Genomic DNA, 21,799 nt, shown 5'->3' with positions numbered 1-21,799 from the left:
GATCTAATCAAATCATGTTCCTATTCAACAAACTCTAGTTCATCTTCTTTACTTCCAGAATTGAATGTAAAATCCTTTGGGGGATATTTAAGGACTTGGGATCATCCTTAGGCGCAATCTATTGTTATTCAAACATTTTACAGATAAGAAAATTGATACTAAGAGGAGTAAAGTTATTTGCTTAAAGTCACACATGAGTTGGTATTTAACCCAACCTCCTTTCCACTATGCCATGATACTCTCCTTATTAATCATATGGGTTTAAGATTTTATGCTTATTTCTTTGTGTTATAGTCCCAATAATATCAATAATTATATATATATATATATATATATATATACACATGCATACATATAACTATACATATATGCACATACATATGATTTTAAAATACCAGCTTTTAGTATTTTCAATGTATGTGACTTTAATGATATAACGGTACCTATGAGTATTAATTTTCTCATCTATTAAAAAAAATAAGGATTCTTTGAATTCTAGTGCTTCATATTATGTGTTTAGATTTTGTTCTTTCATTACAGTGAATATTAGCTGTCTTTTTTCTAATGCTCCTAAAGCAAACCTGACCTCAATATCAGTATTGCATAATATTGTTCCTCCACTGGAAATTTGGGATTGATGTATTCTACATTGACTGGGTCTGTCTTGATGCTCCTTGATGGGCTTGCTGTCTGCTTTCTTGCTGTATACTCCTGTACTAACTATAATCCCCTGTTCATGATTCTCCAATAACTTGATATCAAGATCTTTGGAACCTTATCACTTAAAAGATCAATATGGAACCATAAAACTCTTGGTTGGTTCTTTCAAGTTTCACATTAGAAGATGATTCAGGGTATTGTTCAAAGCAATGGAGATAATGAATTAATTTATTTTGATTTCCCCTTGCAAGTCTACCATTATATAATCACCCTCACCACCCCATTAACTCACTCCTCCTTAAACACACAGACTAATGTAGCCAATATCTAGGGCTAGTGGCAACTTCCACATTGGTGATTCAAAAAAAAAAAAATAATATTTTTCTCTTCCTCACAACTAATGAGATTTACTAAGAGAGGCCTTTTTATATTAGCATACAAAACCCTTGGGAAAATTGAATCTTATCATTGGGATGAAAAGTTTGTTTTCATTTCTCTCCTCCCTCCACCCCTCTCTCCCCCCCAAAAAAAATATTGTTCGTGTGGCTATTTTCCTTGTTGACTACTATGAGCAGTAGTTGTTAAGAAATATTTTAAAATATTAAATACTCATTTGAATTTGTGGGTTCATCAATTTGAAAATTGCTCTAACACTTAGACTTTTTTCTACATTCTTGCAAAGTGGAGTCCTTCCTCCTTTTCTTTTAACATCATAGGAGTACTAACTAGTAGAGGTCTCTGGCTATTTATGCAAATCCCTTGCCCTTATCTCAGGACCAATTGTCCCAGGAAATTCTTTGATGGTTTCCATTAATCCTGTTCTTTTGAATTGTACTTTGGTTATGCCTTGCAATCAGCTTTGGACCATCATGGCCTTTTCCTTTGCTCTCAGTATCATAATGATGTTATTACTTTGGAGACAAAAAACACTTGTAACCTGAGTTTGGTTAAATATAAATTACATATGATCAAATCTTTTAGTTTTACTTTTTCAAGATGAAGTGTGAAAGTAACTTTTCCCTATTCACTATGAAATGTTAGTGGATTTCCTTTAAGCAGATTTTTTTCTGGGTCTAATTATCCTTGGATAACAAGCCTTCACCCACTTAATCACATGCTAAAGAGATAGGCTTTCTTTAAATGTTTGAGTGAATTCACTTGTAAATACATCTGGCCTTGTTCTCCAACCTGCTTTGAGAGTTCCTTTATGCTTTACTTAATTTCTGCTTCTGAGAAAGGTTGTTTAGATTCTATATATCAGCTTTTGTTCATTTAAGTTTTTTTTTTAATATTTTGTAAATTCTCATCCATTTCATGAGTGCTGTAGTTTTTATTAGCATATAATTAACATCATTTCTTCTAATTTTATTTTTCTATTTGTAGTGAATTTTCCTCTTCTCTCTCTCTCTGTCTCCCTTCCTCCTCTCCTCCTCCCCCCCCCAAGGCAATTGGAGTTAAGTAACTTGTCTGGTTTAATATGTATTAAATCTGGATTTGAACTCATGTTGTCTTGACTTCAGGCCTGGTGCTCTATCCACTGGTGATATCAAATTATTCCCCTCCTTTTCATTTTTCATTTTGGTGATTTTTTTTCCCCTCTTCCCCAACTCTTTTATGATTAAGTAATGGTTTAATGTTATATTGATGTAAAAACAACTTTGTTATATAAAAAAATGGTTCAACAAAGTTCAGAATATTGTGACTCAAACCTCTCTCTCATTACTAATATGATGATTAGACAACAGCATTATAGATCTAAACTTGAAAGATACCTCAGAGCACTCTACACCAACTTTCTCATCTTACAGCTGGTAGAAATTAAGCAAGGGAAGTTGAGCAAATTGCCCAAAATGATCATGAGAATGATAGTGATAATAATAATAATAAATAACATTTATAAACTATTTTATTTTTTTCAAAGTCATATTCATATGTTAACTCATTTGATAATATCGATAGCAAGCACTGGTATTATGACAAATTCATACTATATAAGGCTCAGATTGAAAAGCTTGGATCTGCTTAGCGTAGAAATGAGAAAAATTGACTGGGGTTTGATAGCTGATATAAAGTATTTGAATGACTACTCTTTATAAGAGGGATTAGTTATTTTCTTATTTGGTTCATAGAGCAGAACTAGCAGCAATGGGTAGAGAAACAGAGAGGCGAATTTAGTAAACATAAAGTGATCTTACATATTTAGGAAGAATGAAACCCAAATAAAAAGCAATAGAAGAGATTAGATAGAAATCTTTGCTGCAAATATTCCATATAAAAATCTGACACACAAAATAACAGAAATGATAAAAATAAATATCAATATTTAGCTCTTAATTATTTCAAGGGTATTAAAGTCAAATAATATGTATCACTTTCTGCCTTCAGGTATCAAATGTTCTTGTTATTGTTTTCTTCCTAGCTTTTGCATATTGAATCACTTGTTTCTTTTCTTCTTGTGTCCAGGATAGCCTTTACTCTGAAGTTATATCAGGACTCAATGAGATTACACCATCTCTTCAGCTTCTAGTTTCCACGTGGGAAGGTTATGTTTGGGATAAATTCTGTTCTAACATCTAGTGCATTAGTAAAAACTGTGGGCAGTAGCTGTACTGTCTTGAGTATGGGAACTGAAGTGAACCTTTACCTTCTATCGGGCCATAGTCTGGCCCTGTTGTCTCCTGTTGTGATTTGTGCCCAGTCATGTTGAATGCCGAGTTAGCTTCTGCTACTTAAATTTTGAAACCTATTAAGTGGGACTGAACACAACTCAATGATTGAGATAGGACAGACTATGAGAAAATATTCTTCTATAGGAATAGATTGCTTTCTAATTAATGTTCTATTTGCCCTGGCTCCTCTGGGTATTTCTACAAAATTCTGGTTGTCTTTGTGTGTGTGTGTGTGTGTGTGTGTGTAAGCTGAAATAGGTGGATAAATGTATAATTGATTGTCTTAGGTTTTCTTTTTTCATTGTTGCTTTGGGTAAATTTTCATTTTTTTTAAAAACCATGTTTGGGAGATATCTAGTCTTTCTATACCCTGTTAGGCATCTATCTTCCAACAATCTTCTCTGGACATTTTGAAAGAAAAACAATACTCAAGTCAAATTTTAAACATAAGAAAAATTATATAAACTTATAATTAGTGGAATGAAATTCAAACAATTATAGCACACCAAATTCCATATATTCAATTGAAAAATAGAGATTAAAATTATAAGATCAAGCAAGTTGTAAAAAGAAAACAAAACAAAACAAAAAGATACATTAACCCATTCTGGGTGCGGCCACAAATGGGTACTTGTGGAAATCCATCTGACAATACAGCATGAGACCTACAAATCAGGTCATACCTTTTCCTTTAGTAATCACACAACTAGAAATATGTTCTAAGTATGTTGTCAGGAAGAAACCAGATATCTAATCAAAAATACATAATAGAATTATGGGTGATTTTTTTTTTTAAATAGGCAATTTCAATCATATTGGAGCTGTTAAAAAATGAAGTTGAAGACTATAACGTTTTGCATAAGAAATGAGTAATATAAAAACTAAAAATATGAGAAAATATAAAGGGATTCATAAAAAGGCAGAATCACTATAGATATATGCACTTGCTACCATTATGTAAATAATATCACTACTAACAGTCATAAAAATGTAGGAAAACGCAGAAGTTAAACATTTTAGAAAGGGACACAGGAGCAAAATATCCATCACTGTTATAGGCTTGATTAAACTGAAAACAAACAGTAAATAACAGAACTTACAATTTCACACGCAATTTTTTGTATATTTGATTGATTTTTTTTTTTAATTTGACATATTTAGAGAAGGATTTTGCCCAACAGCTAGAAGATTTAGGTTTTTGTTAGAGGTCCTCACACTTGACTGCATGTGTCAATGTTAACAATTCCCTTAACCAACTTGGCCCACAGTTACCTTCATCTCTCCAACTACTGTGTTCTGTAGACAATCCAAATCTATTATATTCAATACTTAATTTATTATCATTTCCAAAAAGAAAAAAAAAAAAAAAGAATATGAACTTACCTCTTTTTCAAACTTCTCTATTTCTGTTGAAGAAACTTTGATCCTTCCAGAAGTGTATTTACTCATAACCTGTGATCCTCAACTGCTTTATTAAGATGTAGGAAGAGGAGCCAAGATGGCGAAGAAGGCACAAGCGACTTTCTAAGTTCCTCTCATACTCTCATGACCAATTATTAAATTCAGCCTTAAAAATAGCACTTGACTGGTAAAATCCATGAAAATTAGAAGTACAACAATTTACCAGCTGAAGATAATCTGGAAGATTGCCAGGAAAGGTTTGTCCTGAGGGGCCAGAGCAGATCAGTGCAAGCAGGGAGATAGGAGAGACTAGCATCCAGAGTGAACCAGGCCTAGTTACTTCCGGGAACTTTTTCCCAGAGCACTACATACATCTGAAATCATAAAATAAATTTTGAAAGGAGATTTGCATGTCTCCTAGCAACTGAGAAAACTCTGCAAACATAGATAACTGTGAACTAAAAGGCCAAAATTATAAAATGATGATCAACATTAATTATCTTCTTATATCCCACACCCAGTGAACATTTCATAAGCAGTTTTTTTCTTGAATTCTAAATATTCCACTTTTTTGACCGGTTCTCTCAAGGTAACTCTGAATGGGGATCCTCTTCAGTAGAGGTGGCTGACTAATTTTATATACTTTACAGATTATTAGGAGTTCTTTTTATAACCTTTTCTAAAATATATTTCAAAGCAATTTTAATAAATACTCTTAAATTTTACTTCTCTAATAATCCCTTAAACTCAGATCAGACTATGGTTTTAAAATTATCAATAATAGAGTTATGAGAAAATCATTAACAACCTATAGTTTTCTTTAACTGTCCAAGTATTTCAGTTTTTAAATACTCTTGCTTTTTTTCAACTCTGTAATTGATATAAATGTGCTAAATAAAATAATGCTATAAGAAGATTTTTTTAAAATGATTTTTTTTGGGGAAGCTAGGTAAAGCAGTGAATTGAGCACCAGCCCTGAAGTCAGGAGAACCTGAGTTCAAATCTGCTCTCAAACACTTAATAATTCCTAGCTGTGTGACTCTGGGCAAATCACTTAAACCCAATTGCCTCAGGGGAAAAAATTTTTTTTTTTTCAATTCAATGTTTTGTTTTGTTTTTTTTCCTTTTAGAATTACAATGTATTATATATATCCCCCTCCCCCCCCCCATTCCCCTTTAGGAAGAGTAGAGGCTTTTAAGAATCTTAGCCTTATATGAAATAACAAACTTTTTGTGTGAAGATGACATCTAATACACATTGCATTTACTTATATGTATAAATTTCATTCATATATAATTTTAAAAAAAAAATCCTGGGATGGGATGAGCAAGCAAACTAAGTATTTAATTTCAAATGGTATACAATGTTTTGAGTATATATCAAATGAGTAGCTTATTAGTAAGACATGTTTATATTTCAGGACATTATCTACAACGAGATATTAACTCACATTAGATAACAGACCTAAGTAAAACTGACTTTTCTTTTGAATAACAAGGTATTCCACAAGTTACTCCTCTAAGAAAACCGATTTCCCTCAAATTATTTTCTTCATGAGCAAACTGGAAAAGTTTCTGTTTCAACTTAAACTAAGTAATTGATTTATACTTCGGTCTGACTAACTTGATATTTTTAGAAATTTCAAGTACCATATTTTATACAAGAATACATGACTATTGTTGTGCCATAGTTCTCTTTAATTGTCCTGACTCAGTTTCCCTTCTGCCTCCATTTTCCTAACTCAGTTTCCTTAACTGTTCTAGCTCAGTCCTCTTAGTCCCCACTCTGGTTCATTAAGACTGAGGACCATTTGCTCTAAGATTATAAATTGTCAATGTAAGACTCAAGATAAGAGGGAGTTCAGACTTCCTGGCTCCTAACTCCTTCTGTCCTCAAAAATTTATGACACTATCCCCTCTAAAATATCCCAAAAGATAAAAGCATCTGGGATATCTCATTGACACCTTTACCTCTGTTTATTCTGACATCCTGATTCTGACTTCCAGTTTCCCCCCAAACTGCTAGAACCAAATTTATGGTCCTGAAACTTCCCATTCTCAATGCTCTGACTCTGCCCCTGCCTTGTACTGAGCTGTAGCTGAGCCATGTGGGTATATATATCATTGAGAACTTACATTCACCACTGGATACTTTGAGACAAGAGTCCTGTCCAATGAATAAAATATTAAAAACTCTCTAATCTCTATCTTGCCTCAGTTTCTCCAGCATTACACAATGAATAGGTAATTTACAAATTTCAGTATGGAAATGATTATAATCTCAGATTGAAAAGCATAAAATCTTTACTTTCTTTATCTTAAAGAAAAGTAGAAGTGACCAAATATAGCACTGATAAGATACAATATTTCATATATCAACAAGTTACAGTATGTCATATCATATCAACTTTACCTTAGTGAAAGATATGTGTATGAATAAAAGAACAGCCATGATTATAACAGCATCAATATTAGTCTACCAGTCCTAAATCCAAGGACCCAAAATGATTTGGTATATGTATAATTAGATAAAACACCTCAGATCCAAATGATTTCAAATAAGGTTAGAAAATGCAGCCAAGTATTTGACAGGATACCTCATCCAGACTCAAATATAATCAGGTGACACAATTCCTGCAAGGGGAGGGGGGAACTAAGTCAGGTGATATTATTTTGGCCTTCTCCAGTTCTCCCTTCCAACCTTTTTCATGTGGACAGAGATCCACTGGCCTCATTCCCATTAAGCTGGATATTTTTTTCTTGAACTCATGAAAACATTAATTCAAGGACACACACATACACACACACACAAAAAAATCTGAAAACAAAACTCTGGTAATTTGATTATATTCCCCTGAGTTTATTTTGTCACATAGCAAGTCTCACTTTTCATGGGTAGACTTGGATATAGTTATTATCAATTCTCTCTTATCATTGCAACAAATCAGCTAGCAAGTAAAAGTCATCAGACCTTCAAAAATTGCACAGAAGTCTTAACATATGTTTCTTCCTATTTTGCCATCCTCACATTTCTGAAATCTCTTTGATTGCAATTAAAAGCAACATTGACAAAATGTGTGTGAGGCTGCTTTTATGCTTCTTACCATTGTAACAGTTGAATATGTGTACTTTTCTCTACTTATGTTATTATATTCTGGTCCTTTAGCTCACACTCCCAAGAAATCCAGAAGAACTATAACCTAGCTTGTATCAAGTTTGGAGTAAGATAATCTTGGAATATGAGAAAAGAATACAATCAAAGGAAAGCAAAACAAAACAACTGTTTTTCTGTAGAGATTGGCAACAGAATATTTTATGGAGAAAGGTGTGCTTAAAAATGTTAAAATAGTTAAAGAAGGAAAATTGCATCTTCAGACTTGTATAGTATTCCTCATTGAGGATCCAACTAGCTTCTTGTTACCTCAGATTCCCAAAACATCCTAGATCCAAAATCATCATGTTGAACTTTCACCTGGTTCATGCACTCTTTTTAAGATCCCCCTTATTCATAGTGCTTGCAAATTCGCCAGCCTTTTATGTCAGATATAAGGACAGAAACTGATCTTTGGCTTCTCAATCTGGGTTTGCATTCCTGCAGAAGCCCTTTCCATTATGTGTGCTTGTTCCCTGAAAGATTATAGGGACTCACACTTGAGTATCCATTAGTAATAAACTGCCTTGACTTGTAATTCAGTGAAGGCTTGTTTTCCTTTTCAGTACATTATTCACAATCTCCTCAATCCAGTCTTCTTAAGATTATGATGATCCATGGGTATTCATGAAGAAATTTACAAACACATGTTAACACGATTAAAACACCCATAATTAAATAGACACTGAGTCAAGGCCAGAACAAAGGCTGCCCATTCTTCTTGTATTTTTTCTTTCATGTTTCTGCTACAAGCATATACATCTAGAATTCATTATTTAGGAGTGAAAACTCATGGTCTTGAAGACAGAAACTGTAGATGTTTCAGACACTGCCTGATAGTTAACCTGTTGCCACCTGTCCCTTTTTTCCTTTATTTTCTCTGGAGAGTTCCTCAAAAATCAACTGCTTTATTAAAAAAAAAAAAAAAAAAAAAAGCACAATTTCAATTTCCCCATAGAAAGTACTTATTTAACAACAACAAAAGAATAAGAAGAGTAATAATAATTGGACTTTATGTAGCATTAAGTATATGGCAAGTACTATTCTAAGTACTTTGCAAATATTTTCTCATTTGATTTGTTGCTAGTTTCTTTTATTTCCACATTGGGAAGATGTTTGTAACTTCTGAGGATCATATGACCAAAGCCCCATCTGAGGTTTTTATATAACCCTCATTGAGGCAATTTCTGGCCTCAGATAACTTACATTCTAATAAGGAATTCAAAACATAAAAAAAAGGTCCTAGAAGAGGGAGTAGAGAGAATGACCAATGTGAACCAAACAGTTATGGAGAAAGTGAAAAAATCTAGAGAGTTAAGTTTGTTGATAAAGAAACTTGACTTCTATAGAAATGGTCATACAGGTCACAAATAACAGAAGAATGATGTGAACTTAGGTATTCTCATTATAAACAATGCTTTATATGTTCTCACCGTGCTTTTATTATTAGCTATCTCAGACAACCTTCTTTTAAAAATTTTATGAAAAAGAAAAATGATATTCATATTTGTTGCCTCAGATAGGATCACGAAACTACTAAGTTTCAGAGTTGGAATTAGTACATAGTGCTTCCAGTTTCAAGACTCTTTGCATTGAATAATTCTTCATTTAAAAAAAAAAATGTTATTGTTGGACTGAATCTGTTCTTCCCTTCTGCAACTACAATCCATCCCCTTAATTTGTTGTAGGTATTCAATAGTTTTTTTTTTTGTGTGTGTGTGTGTGTGTGTGTGTGTGTGTGTGAATTACACACACACACACAAAGACAGAGACAGAGAAACAGTGAGAAACAGAAAAAAGAGAGAGAGAAAGAGAGAAAGAAAGAAGAGGGATAGAGATTGGAAGAGGAAGCTTTGGAAACAGAAATTTGATAAGTTGTGTGGACAGATGAGAATAAAAAATATTTTAACAATGGAAGTTATCTTTATGCAGGAAGTCATAATCAGTGACTAAGCTAAAGAAATGAATATGAGAAAAGATTCTTTTTAGTTAAAATCCAGAACAAAGCTTGAAAATCGAGGCCAGATTAAAAAAAAAAAAAAAAAAAAACTCTCAAGATGTCCTCAGCTGTTCTTCCTTATCTCTGTCCTCTAAGGATATTGTTTAAATTTCACATCTCTCTATTCTTGGTAACCTGAAAAAATTTCTCAAGTAGCTCCCAACTGTATTAAAAAAACAATATTTTAATTCATAATCATAATTAATTAGTAATTTTTGATAGGTGTATCATCACTAATCAATAAAAATAGTGGCTATTTTCTATGTGGAACAAATTTCAAGCCTTTGGTGACACTCTTGAGATTCCGTGAAATCAACACTACTTGTCTTACTACTGAAATGATAATCTGATAATCACATCTCTAAGGGAAGAGAGAATCTTGAATCTATAGCTAACTTATGTCTGTAGTTCTTGAGTAAATAGCATCTCCAACAAGTAAAAAAAAAAACTTTCTAAATGTTCACTTTTCCTTTTCTTTCTTGAAACAAAGATTGTTGTATTTCCTAGAGATATTATTTTGCTTTCTGAACATTAAATGGCTGTCTAACACATTTTCCCTGCTTTGGTTTCCCCTACTTGAAAGATATTAGTATTGGAATAGAATCTTTATATAATACTGGTCACTGGCTATGTATCCTTCTCTGAAATGACTGATTATTGGGGCCCAATTTCTACTTAAAGAAAGATATATCTTTGGATTGGAAAGTTGTTAAGGGACAAGTCAATTCTCCAAAAGCCTTCACAGCTGTGGATCATAGCATCTGAAGGAGTGGTAGGGCAGCCTTTTCTGACACGGGTGCTGCAGATTGGGAATGAGATAAATTGGAGGAGAGAGATCAGACAAGGCATCGGTCTCTCAGTGGGGAGGTCAGAGAACAGCAACTGCCTATCATTCTCCTTGTATCATCCTCTCAGAAGAAGAGATCCATTCTAAGTTGGATCTGCAGCAGCCACTGCCAGGTGGCTCCCATGTATTCCAGCAGCTCTCCTGTGCAGTCCAACATATGGCATCTGAAAGTGGGGCGAGAATTACAAGAAGAACCAGAGCTGTTCATGAGAAGGATCCTTCCAGAATTAAGGAAGTAGAGTCCCGGTAAGAATTTTTTATTCAGGGTAATTAAATGGGCCAATACATCAAAGGGCCGAGCCAGGAGACTAATAAGAGACTTAAATGTTTGTTCTGACCACAGTTCTCTTCTTCGTTTGAAAGTTTGCCTTCGTATTTTAGAAGATCAACACCTGCTACAACCATTCAGAAGCGATAGTGCCACTTGAATTCCTCAGTGTGCGAACCATGCTCTGTGTGTGTGTGTGTGTGTGTGTGTGTGTGTGTGTGTGTGTGTGTGTGAGAAATAACAGCAAAAAACAAACAAAAAAACCAGGGAACTGTTATGGGACAGGTCAATTACCCAAGAGCCTTCACAGCTGTTGGTCATGGGATCTGAAGGAGTTGCAGGCAGCCTTTGCTGACACAAGTGTGAGGGACTGGGAATGAGATAAATTGGAGGCAGAGGGAAGAGGAGGGAGATGAGACAATGCAATGGACTCTCGGTCAGATTTCAGAGAACAGCAACTGTCTCAGTCTCCTTGCTTCATCCCCTCACAAGAGGAGATCCATTCTGGGTTGGACCTTCAGCAGCCACTGTCAGGTGACTCCCGTGTATTCCAACAGAAAGTCACTTCCTAGTGAGGGACACCCTAAGTAGTTTCCAATAAATGTGTAATTTTCTTTTCAGTTTATCTCTGAAATTATTCATTTCCAGTTAGGAGATTGAATTAATGGATGAGATTCTACCTTGTTTCTCCTGGAACCATAATTAAAATTTCTCCAAAAATTTAGAAATGAGATGATTACAACTTTCCTGAGGTCCCAGAGTGATGGAAATGAAACCAGCACATTGGAGTGGAATCATATAGGTAATTTTTTTTTTTATTATTCCTATCAAACTTCCCTGCTTCAGTTTGTGTGGAATAGAGAGATCAGGTGTGTGTTTAAGATTTGGGATGGAAATTGTTAAATTGTGCAATTATTGCTGTTATGGATATATGGGAATTTTATATGTGGGATGATTATTTGATGCTTTAGCTTTGAAATCCTTTATTTTGTTGGAATTACTCTGGCAGACTGTTCTCTGACTGCCTGCTTTTAGGAAATCTCCAAGATATAGACATCTGTCTTGAGACTGGCTGTCTCCAGCCCTGTAACCCCAGTTTCTTAACTGGTATCTTGGCATTCTCATAGGACACTGCAGTTCTGAGATTGAGCTTCTAAAGTTTAGGGTTTGCCTGCTGTGCATATTCTGCTCACAAATCCTTTTTGGATCCTGGAAGCAGCTCCTGTTCTATCAGAGGGGACAGGTAGAGCTACTCCAGGTCCCACTCTTTCCTTCCTTTGGAATCCCTGGCAGACTTGGGGTGCTCCTCCTAGCATGGGGCTGTCTTGAGCACCACTACTCCCTATGTAAGCAGAAGCTGAGGTAAGTGTACAAATGACTGCAGACCACCTAACATGGTGAACCGTTGATCTTAAACTGGATTCTCTGGTTGAGATAAGGGCCTTTGAACTGCTGGGGTTGTCAGGAAGAGACTTGCCTTTGCCATAAGTTCTTGCATTTTCTAGTTTTATTTGTGATTCATTTGCTTCACATTGGGTTGGTGAAAATTATAGTGCTGAGACCTCCCAGATATCCAGGGGGAAGTAATTCAATAATTCAAATATTCAGAAGGAGAGTGTGTAATGTGTCTCAGTTTCTCTAGATTGTCACCTTAATTTATCTAGTTGAGGTAGACCCCTTTGCAGGATTCACTTTTGCAATTCCAGCAGCAAAAGAGACAGCTTCAGTGGTCACTGAATTCCTTATCCAAGCATTTGCAATTATGGGTGTGCCACAAGCAATAAAAACAGATAATAGACTTGCATATACTTCTAAACATGTTGCACACTTTTTTGCACAGTATAAGATTTTACACACTATTGGCATACCCTTTAATCCTCAAGGACAGACAATAGTAGAGAGGAGAAACAGAGGCATTAAAATGCTCCTCCAAAAATAAATGAAAGGGGGAGCCACAGGTAACCCTAGAGAACTTCTAAATCTAGCTCTTTATCCTATTAACTTCTTGATTTTTGACAAAGATGCACTGGCTCGGGCAGACAGATTTTATAACCCACTGGAAGGGCAGTATCCAATGAGAGTGGCTCAACTATTGTTAGATAATGGCCAGGTGATGTGGAGAGACCCAGAAAGTGCTAAATGGAAGGGAGCACATAGATTAACTGTGTGAGGGGAGAAGGTTTGCTTGTATCTCTCTACAGGTGGAAAAGGAATCAGTGGGTGCCAATGAGCTGTATTCACTTTGTCCATCACAGAGAGACTGAGCAGACCATAGAAATGAAGGAGAAGATCCAAGAAACATCAGGTGGTCCCGTTGCTGACTGTGCCCACCACTGAAAGAGCATGGCAGTTATGGCATTTGACTCATGGAGATCAAATATTGTGAGACTTCAAAATCCTCAGGAATGATTGGAAAAGATTGCTGTAGGACTTCAAAATCTGCAAGAATCATTGGATTCCCTAACATATAAAAAGACTGTTGCAGGACTTCAAAAACTTGTGGGGATCATTTGCTTCTCTGACACATGAAGCAATGGACAATAGTTTGGTTTTGGACTATCTCTTGGCTACTGAAGAAGGTGTACATGTGACTGTTGTTTACATACTCTCCTTCTAGGACTTCTGGAAATCTTTTACAACACCATGTTGATTTATATTATTTGTTATACCGCTACTTGTATGTACAATTCATGTTTGTCACACCACATCAAGCCTCACTGTCTGTGGGGAGACTCATCACTAATAGCCTGTGTGTTATTGTGATGTGCTTATGTAATACCTCTCATGCTGATGGGTTTGTGCATACCTGTTTCTAATAAGACCCTTCAGCCCAGAAACCCATTAGCAATCACTATTTCCCTTTGGTGCTTTTCATCTCCCTTCCTGAGATGTCAGGGGGTGTGTGATTACCTCCCCTTCGGGGCTCTCACCTCCCTGAGAGGTCAGGATGTGTTCTAAAATGAAAGAAAGTGGGTGATGTAATGGTCTGAAACTGAGCAGATGCAATGAAATTCAAACAAGAAAGCACTTAAGGCTACTTCCTAATTGAACAATACTCTATTAGCATTTGCTTGGAAAATGGCTCGTCCCATCATTCTGTGCTGGCTTGATCTGTTGGCCTATAGAGAGATTTGGAAGAGGGATGAAAGGATGGAGTAAGAAAGCAGAGTGACTCCTGGCAGGATTCATATGGCCATTCCTCTTTAAGTCCACAAAGAATAAAGATCAAGAACTTTTGCTTATCCTGAGTCCAGCTGATTCTAAAGTATCCAGGGTGCTAACACAGTCATCACAAAGTATGATAGATCTTTGGAGAAAAATGAATGGAGACAGAAAGGAGTTTACTTTTTTCTCAGTAGTCCATGGAACATATACAAAAATTGACTATGTATTAGGTCTTAAAAACCTCAAAGTCAAATGCATAAAGGCAGAAATAGTAAATGCATTTTTTCAGATCATGATGCAATAAAAATCATATGCAATATAAGGCCAAGAGAAAATAGACCAAAAGTAAATAGGAAATTAAATAATCTAATGCTAAATAATGAATGGGTTAAAAGCAAATCATAGACACAATTAATAATTTCATCCAACAGAATGAGAAAACATGCCAATTTTTTTTGGATGCAGCAAAACTGGTTATAAGGGGAACTTTTATATCTCTAGATGTTTACTTGCATCAAATAGAGAAAGAGATAATGAATGAGTTGGGCTTGCAATTAAAAAAGCTAGGAAAAGAGCAAATTAAAAATCCTCAATTAAATATCAAATTTGAAATTCTGAAAATAGAAGGGAAGATTAATAAAATTGAGAAATAAGAAAACTATTGAATTAATAAATGAAACTAAGAGTTAGTTTTATGCAAAAACAAACAAAATTGATAAACCTTTATTAATTTGACTAGAAAAAAGGAAAGAGGAAAATCAAATTGCTAGTCTCAAAAATAAAAAGGGAGAACTTTCCACCAAAAAAGATGCAATTAGAGCAATAATTAGGCGTTATTTTGCCCAACTTTATACCAATAAAGTTTGTAATCTAAATGAATTATAGGAATATCTGCACATTTATATATTCCCCAGATTAACAGAAGAGGAAATAACTTGTTTAAATAGTGCCATTTTAGAAAAACAAATAGAACAAGCCATAAACCAACTCTCTAAGAAAAAAATCTCCAGGGTCAGATGGATTGACATGTGAATTCTATCAAACATTCAAAGAACAATTAACCCAATATTATATAAAGTATTTGAAATAAAAGGGAAAGAAGCAATCCTACCAAATTCCTCTTCTGACATAGACATGGTACAGCTAGCTAAACTAGGTAGGGCAAAAACAAAGAAAGAAAATGATAGACCCAATTCCTTAATGCATATGCTTTCAAAAATCTTAAATAAAATATTAGCAATGAGATTGCAGATAGTCATCCTCAAGATAATATACTAAGACCAAGCAGGATTTATGCCACGAATAAAGGGTTAGTTCAATGTTAGGAAAACTATTACCATAATAAACTATATCAATAACCAAACTAAGAAAAATCATATGATTATCTCCATAGATGCAGAAAAAAACATTTGATAAAATTCAACAACCATTTCTATTAAAAACAGTAGAGAGTATAGGAATTAATGGACTTTTCATTAAAATGATCAGTGATATTTTTGTAAAACCATCAATAAGCATCATATGTAATAGAGACAAACAAGAACCATTCCTAATAAGATTAAGAGTGAAACAAGCCTGCCCACTATCACCATTAATATTCAATGTTATGTTAGAAATGTTAGTTTTGACAATTAGCAAAAAAAAATATATAGAATAGGTCATGAGGAAACCAAATTATCACTCTTTGCAAATGATATAATGTTACATTACAGAACCCTAGAGAATCAATTTAAAAATAACTCCTAGAAAAATTCACAACTTTAATAAAGTTGCAGGATACAAAATAAATTCATATAAACCATCAGCTTTTTTTTATATTTTACCAACAAAGTCCAGTAACAAGAGATACAAAAAAAAAAAAAATCCATTCAAAATAACTTTTGATAGTATCAAGTATTTGGGAATCTATCTCCCAAGGGAATTTCAGGAACTATATGAACACAATTACAAAACACTTTCCACGCAAAGTCAAATCTAATTAGCTGGAAAAATATCAAGTGCTCATGTGTAGGCTGAGCTAATATAATAAAAATGATAATACTGCCTAAATTAACCTACTTATTTAGTGCCATACCAATCAAATTCCCAAGAAATTATTTTACAGATCTAGAAAAAATAGTAACAAAGACTTCCGGTTAAGATGGCGGAGAGGAGGCTCACAGTTGCATAAGCTCCGCGCTTTCTCTCACTATCCACTTCATTACAAGCCTCTGAATCAATACTTGACTGAAAAAAACCCACAAATAGTTACCAAGAGAAGCCATCCTTGAGATCCGCCAAGAAAGGTCTGTCTTTACTGGAGGGCTGGGGCGGTTTTAGATCGGGCGCAGGCTGAGGGCAGCGGCAGTGAGAGCACGGGAGCAGAGCTGAGAGGGGGTGGGGAGTGATCGTAGCCGTCTCTGCGGGGAGAGCTTCGCTACAGGTTTGGAACCTGCAGCAAGTCAACAGCCCAGCAGAGAAGCTAAAAACACCAGGGCTGAAGAATACAACCGCAAACAGCTGGAGTCTCTCAGGACCTGCCCCCCCCTTCCCCCCCCCTCAGTGACTCAGCACGCTTTGGGATCTCAGAGCGCAGGCGCAGCACAGTCCTGCTAGTGCCTCACTGCTGCCCCCTGCAGTCTGTAGAGGAAGCTCGATAACACACCCAGCCCCCCCCCCCCAAAGAAAGACTCCAGTTTTTTCTGTTTTTCTTTGGTAGTTTGTCTATGATTAATAGACAGAATGAGCAAGAAGCTGAAGAGGACTTTAACCCTTGACAGCTTCTATACAGATAGAGAGCAGACTCTAAATCCTGAGGAGACTAAAAACAGGCAGTCCCCAGGTGATTCCCCAAAGGAGGAGATCGTCTGTTCCTCAGCACAGATGAACCTCATAGAAGTGATTAAAAAGGCTCTCACAAGGGAGCTAGAAGAAAAATGGGAAAAGAGCCTGGAGAAGTCAGTTAAAGAGAGAGTGGATAAAGAAGTAAAATCCTTGAAAAATAGGATTAGTGAACTGGAAACAGAAAACAGCTCTCTAAAAAACAAATTGGCGAAATGGAAAAAAATTCCACAGAACAAAAGAACTCAATTGGACAATTAGAAAAAGATTTTAAAAAAGTGAGTGAAGAGAATACTTCACTGAAAATCAGAATTGAACAAGTGGAATTGAATGACTCGAGGAGACAAGAAGAATCAGTCAAGCAAATCCAAAAAAATCAAACAATGGAGAAAAATGTGAAATACCTTCTGGGGAAGACAACAGACCTGGAAAACAGATCCAGGAGAGACAATCTGAGAATCATTGGACTCCCAGAAAAACATGATGAAAAAAAGAGCCTGGACACTGTCTTCCAGGAAATTATCAAAGAGAACTGCCCAGAAGTCATAGGAACAGAGGAAAAAATAAACATTGAAAGGATTCATCGATCACCCACTGAAAGGGATCCTAAAATCAAAACACCAAGGAATATAGTGGCCAAATGCCAGAACCCTCAGATGAAAGAAAAAATATTGCAAGCGGCTAGAAAAACCCAATTCAAGTATCAAGGAGCCACAATAAGGATCACCCAGGATCTGGCAGCATCCACATTAAAAGATCGAAGGGCCTGGAATATGATATTCCGAAAGGCTAAGGAACTTGGTATGCAACCAAAAATAACTTACCCAGCGAGAATGAGCATCTTTTTCCAGGGAAGAAGATGGACATTCAACGAAGTAAGCGAATTTCATCTATTTCTGATGAAAAAACCAGAACTTAACAAAAAGTATGATCTACAAATATAGAACTCAAGAGAAATCTAAAAAGGTAAAGATTAATCTTGGGAACTATATTTTGACTATATAGATGTATAAAGAATACATGTATACCTTGTTCTAGAAATTGATGTGGAAAGGACATTGTACCAGAAAAAGGGTAAAGTGGGGGTAGCACATCTCATGAAGAGGCATAGGAAACCTATTATATCTGAGAGAAAGAATGGAGGGGGATGAATATAGTGGGTATCTTACTGCCTTCAGAATTGGCTTTAAGTGAAAAATCTTAAGACATATTCAATCTATGGTGAAACTTCTCCCATCTCATTGAAAAGTGAGAAGGGAAAAGTGGAAAGGGAAGGAATAAGCTAAGCGGAAGGGAATACGGGAACTGGGAGGGAAAGGGGTAAGATAGGGGGAAGAACTCTAAGGCGGGGGGAGGGACACTAAAAAGGGAGGGCTGTGAGAAGCAAGGGGTGCTCACAAGCTTAATACTTGGAAGGGGGGAAAGGGGAAAGAAGGGAGGAAAGCATAAACCGGGGTTAACAAGATGGCAAGTAATACAGAATTGGTCATTCTAACCATAAACGTGAACGGGGTAAACTCCCCCATAAAGAGGAAGCGGTTAGCAGAATGGATTAAAAGCCAGAATCCTACAATATGTTGTTTACAGGAAACACACCTGAAGCGGGGAGATACATGCAGGTTAAAGGTAAAAGGTTGGAGCAAAATCTACTATGCTTCAGGTGAAGTCAAAAAAGCAGGGGTAGCCATCCTGATCTCAGATCAAGCTAAAGCAAAAATTGACCTAATTAAAAGAGATAAGGAAGGACACTATATCTTGCTAAAGGGTAGCATGGATAATGAAGCACTATCTATATTAAACATATATGCACCAAGTGGGGTAGCATCTAAATTCTTAAAAGAGAAACTAAGAGAGCTGCAAGAAGAAATAGACAGTAAAACTATAATAGTGGGAGATCTTAACCTTGCACTCTCAGAATTAGATAAATCAAACCAGAAAATAAATAAGAAAGAAGTCAAAGAGGTAAACAGAATATTAAAAAAGCTAGATATGATAGATCTCTGGAGAAAATGTAATGGAGACAGAAAGGAATACACTTTCTTTTCAGCAGTTCATGGAACCTATACAAAAATTGACCATATATTAGGACATAAAAACCTCAAACTCAAATGTAGTAAGGCAGAAATAGTAAATGCATCCTTTTCAGACCACGATGCAATGAAAATTACATTCAACAAAAAAGCAGGGGGAAGTAGACCAAAAAATAATTGGAAACTAAATAATCTCATACTAAAGAATGATTGGGTAAAACAGCAAATCATAGACATAATTAATAACTTCACCCAAGAAAACGATAATAATGAGACATCATACCAAAATGTATGGGATGCAGCCAAAGCGGTAATAAGGGGAAATTTCATATCTCTAGAGGCCTATTTGTATAAAATAGAGAAAGAGAAGGTCAATGAATTGGGTTTGCAATTAAAAATGCTAGAAAAGGAACAAATTAAAAACCCCCAGTCAAACACTAAACTTGAAATTCTAAAAGTAAAAGGTGAGATCAATAAAATTGAAAGTAAAAAAACTATTGAATTGATTAATAAAACTAAGAGTTGGTTCTATGAAAAAACCAACAAAATAGACAAACCCTTAGTAAATCTGATTAAAAAAAGGAAAGAGGAAAATCAAATTGTTAGTCTTAAAAATGAAAAGGGAGAACTCACCACTAACGAAGAGGAAATGAGAGCAATAATTAGGAGTTACTTTGCCCAACTTTATGCCAATAAATTCGACAACTTAAATGAAATAGAAAAATACCTCCAAAAATACAGCTTGCCCAAACTAACAGAGGAAGAAGTAAATATCCTAAACAGTCCCATCTCAGAAAAAGAAATAGAACAAACTATCAATCAACTCCCTAAGAAAAAATCCCCAGGACCAGATGGATTTACATGTGAATTCTACCAAACATTTAAAGAACAATTAACTCCAATGTTATATAAACTATTTGAAAAAATAGGGATTGAAGGAGTCCTACCAAACTCCTTTTATGACACAGATATGGTACTGATACCTAAACCAGGTAGGCTGAAAACAGAGAAAGAAAATTATAGACCAATCTCCCTAATGAATATTGATGCTAAAATCTTAAATAAAATATTAGCAAAAAGATTACAGAAAATTGTCACCAGGATAATACACTATGACCAAGTAGGATTTATACCAGGAATGCAGGGCTGGTTCAATATTAGGAAAACTATTAGCATAATTGACTATATCAATAACCAAACAAACAAAAACCACATGATCATCTCAATAGATGCAGAAAAAGCATTTGATAAAATCCAACATCCATTCCTAATAAAAACACTTGAGAGCATAGGAATAAATGGACTTTTCCTTAAAATAGTCAGGAGCATATATTTAAAACCATCAGTAAGCATCATATGCAATGGGGAAAAACTGGAACCTTTCCCAGTAAGATCTGGAGTGAAGCAAGGTTGCCCACTATCACCATTATTATTTAATATCGTATTAGAAACACTAGCCTCGGCAATAAGAGTCGAGAAAGATATAAAAGGAATTAGAGTAGGCAATGAGGAAACCAAACTATCACTCTTTGCAGATGATATGATGGTATACCTAGAGAACCCCAGAGATTCTACCAAAAAGCTACTGGAAATAATTCATAATTTTAGCAAAGTAGCTGGCTACAAAATAAATCCCCATAAATCCTCAGCATTTTTATACATCACCAACAAAACCCAACAGCAAGAGATACAAAGAGAAATTCCATTCAGAATAACTGTTGATACCATAAAATATTTGGGAATCTATCTACCAAAGGAAAGTCAGGAATTATATGAGCAAAATTATAAAAAAGTCTCCACACAAATAAAGTCAGACTTAAATAATTGGAAAAATATTAAGTGCTCTTGGATCGGCCGAGCGAACATAATAAAGATGACAATACTCCCTAAACTAATCTATTTATTTAGTGCTATACCAATCAGACTTCCAAAAAAATATTTTATTGATCTAGAAAAAATAACAACAAAATTCATATGGAACAATAAAAAGTCGAGAATCTCAAGGGAATTAATGAAAAAAAAATCAAATGAAGGTGGCCTAGCTGTACCTGATCTAAAATTATATTATAAAGCAGCAGTCACCAAAACCATTTGGTATTGGCTAAGAAATAGATTAGTGGATCAGTGGAAAAGGCTAGGCTCACAAGACAGAATAGTCAATTATAGCAATCTAGTGTTTGACAAACCCAAAGCCCCTAACTTCTGGGAAAAGAATTCATTATTTGATAAAAACTGCTGGGATAATTGGAAATTAGTATGGCAGAAATTAGGCATGGACCCACACTTAACACCATATACCAAGATAAGATCAAAATGGGTCTATGACCTAGGCATAAAGAACGAGATTATAAATAAATTAGAGGAACATAGAATAGTTTATCTCTCAGACTTGTGGAGGAGAAAAAAATCTCCAGGGTCAGATGGATTGACATGTGAATTCTATCAAACATTCAAAGAACAATTAACCCAATATTATATAAAGTATTTGAAATAAAAGGGAAAGAAGCAATCCTACCAAATTCCTCTTCTGACATAGACATGGTACAGCTAGCTAAACTAGGTAGGGCAAAAACAAAGAAAGAAAATGATAGACCCAATTCCTTAATGCATATGCTTTCAAAAATCTTAAATAAAATATTAGCAATGAGATTGCAGATAGTCATCCTCAAGATAATATACTAAGACCAAGCAGGATTTATGCCACGAATAAAGGGTTAGTTCAATGTTAGGAAAACTATTACCATAATAAACTATATCAATAACCAAACTAAGAAAAATCATATGATTAT

Source organism: Antechinus flavipes, chromosome 2 (genome assembly GCF_016432865.1).
Source record: "Antechinus flavipes isolate AdamAnt ecotype Samford, QLD, Australia chromosome 2, AdamAnt_v2, whole genome shotgun sequence".
Classification (NCBI taxonomy): domain Eukaryota; kingdom Metazoa; phylum Chordata; class Mammalia; order Dasyuromorphia; family Dasyuridae; genus Antechinus; species Antechinus flavipes.
This window is presented reverse-complemented; position numbering follows the sequence as displayed.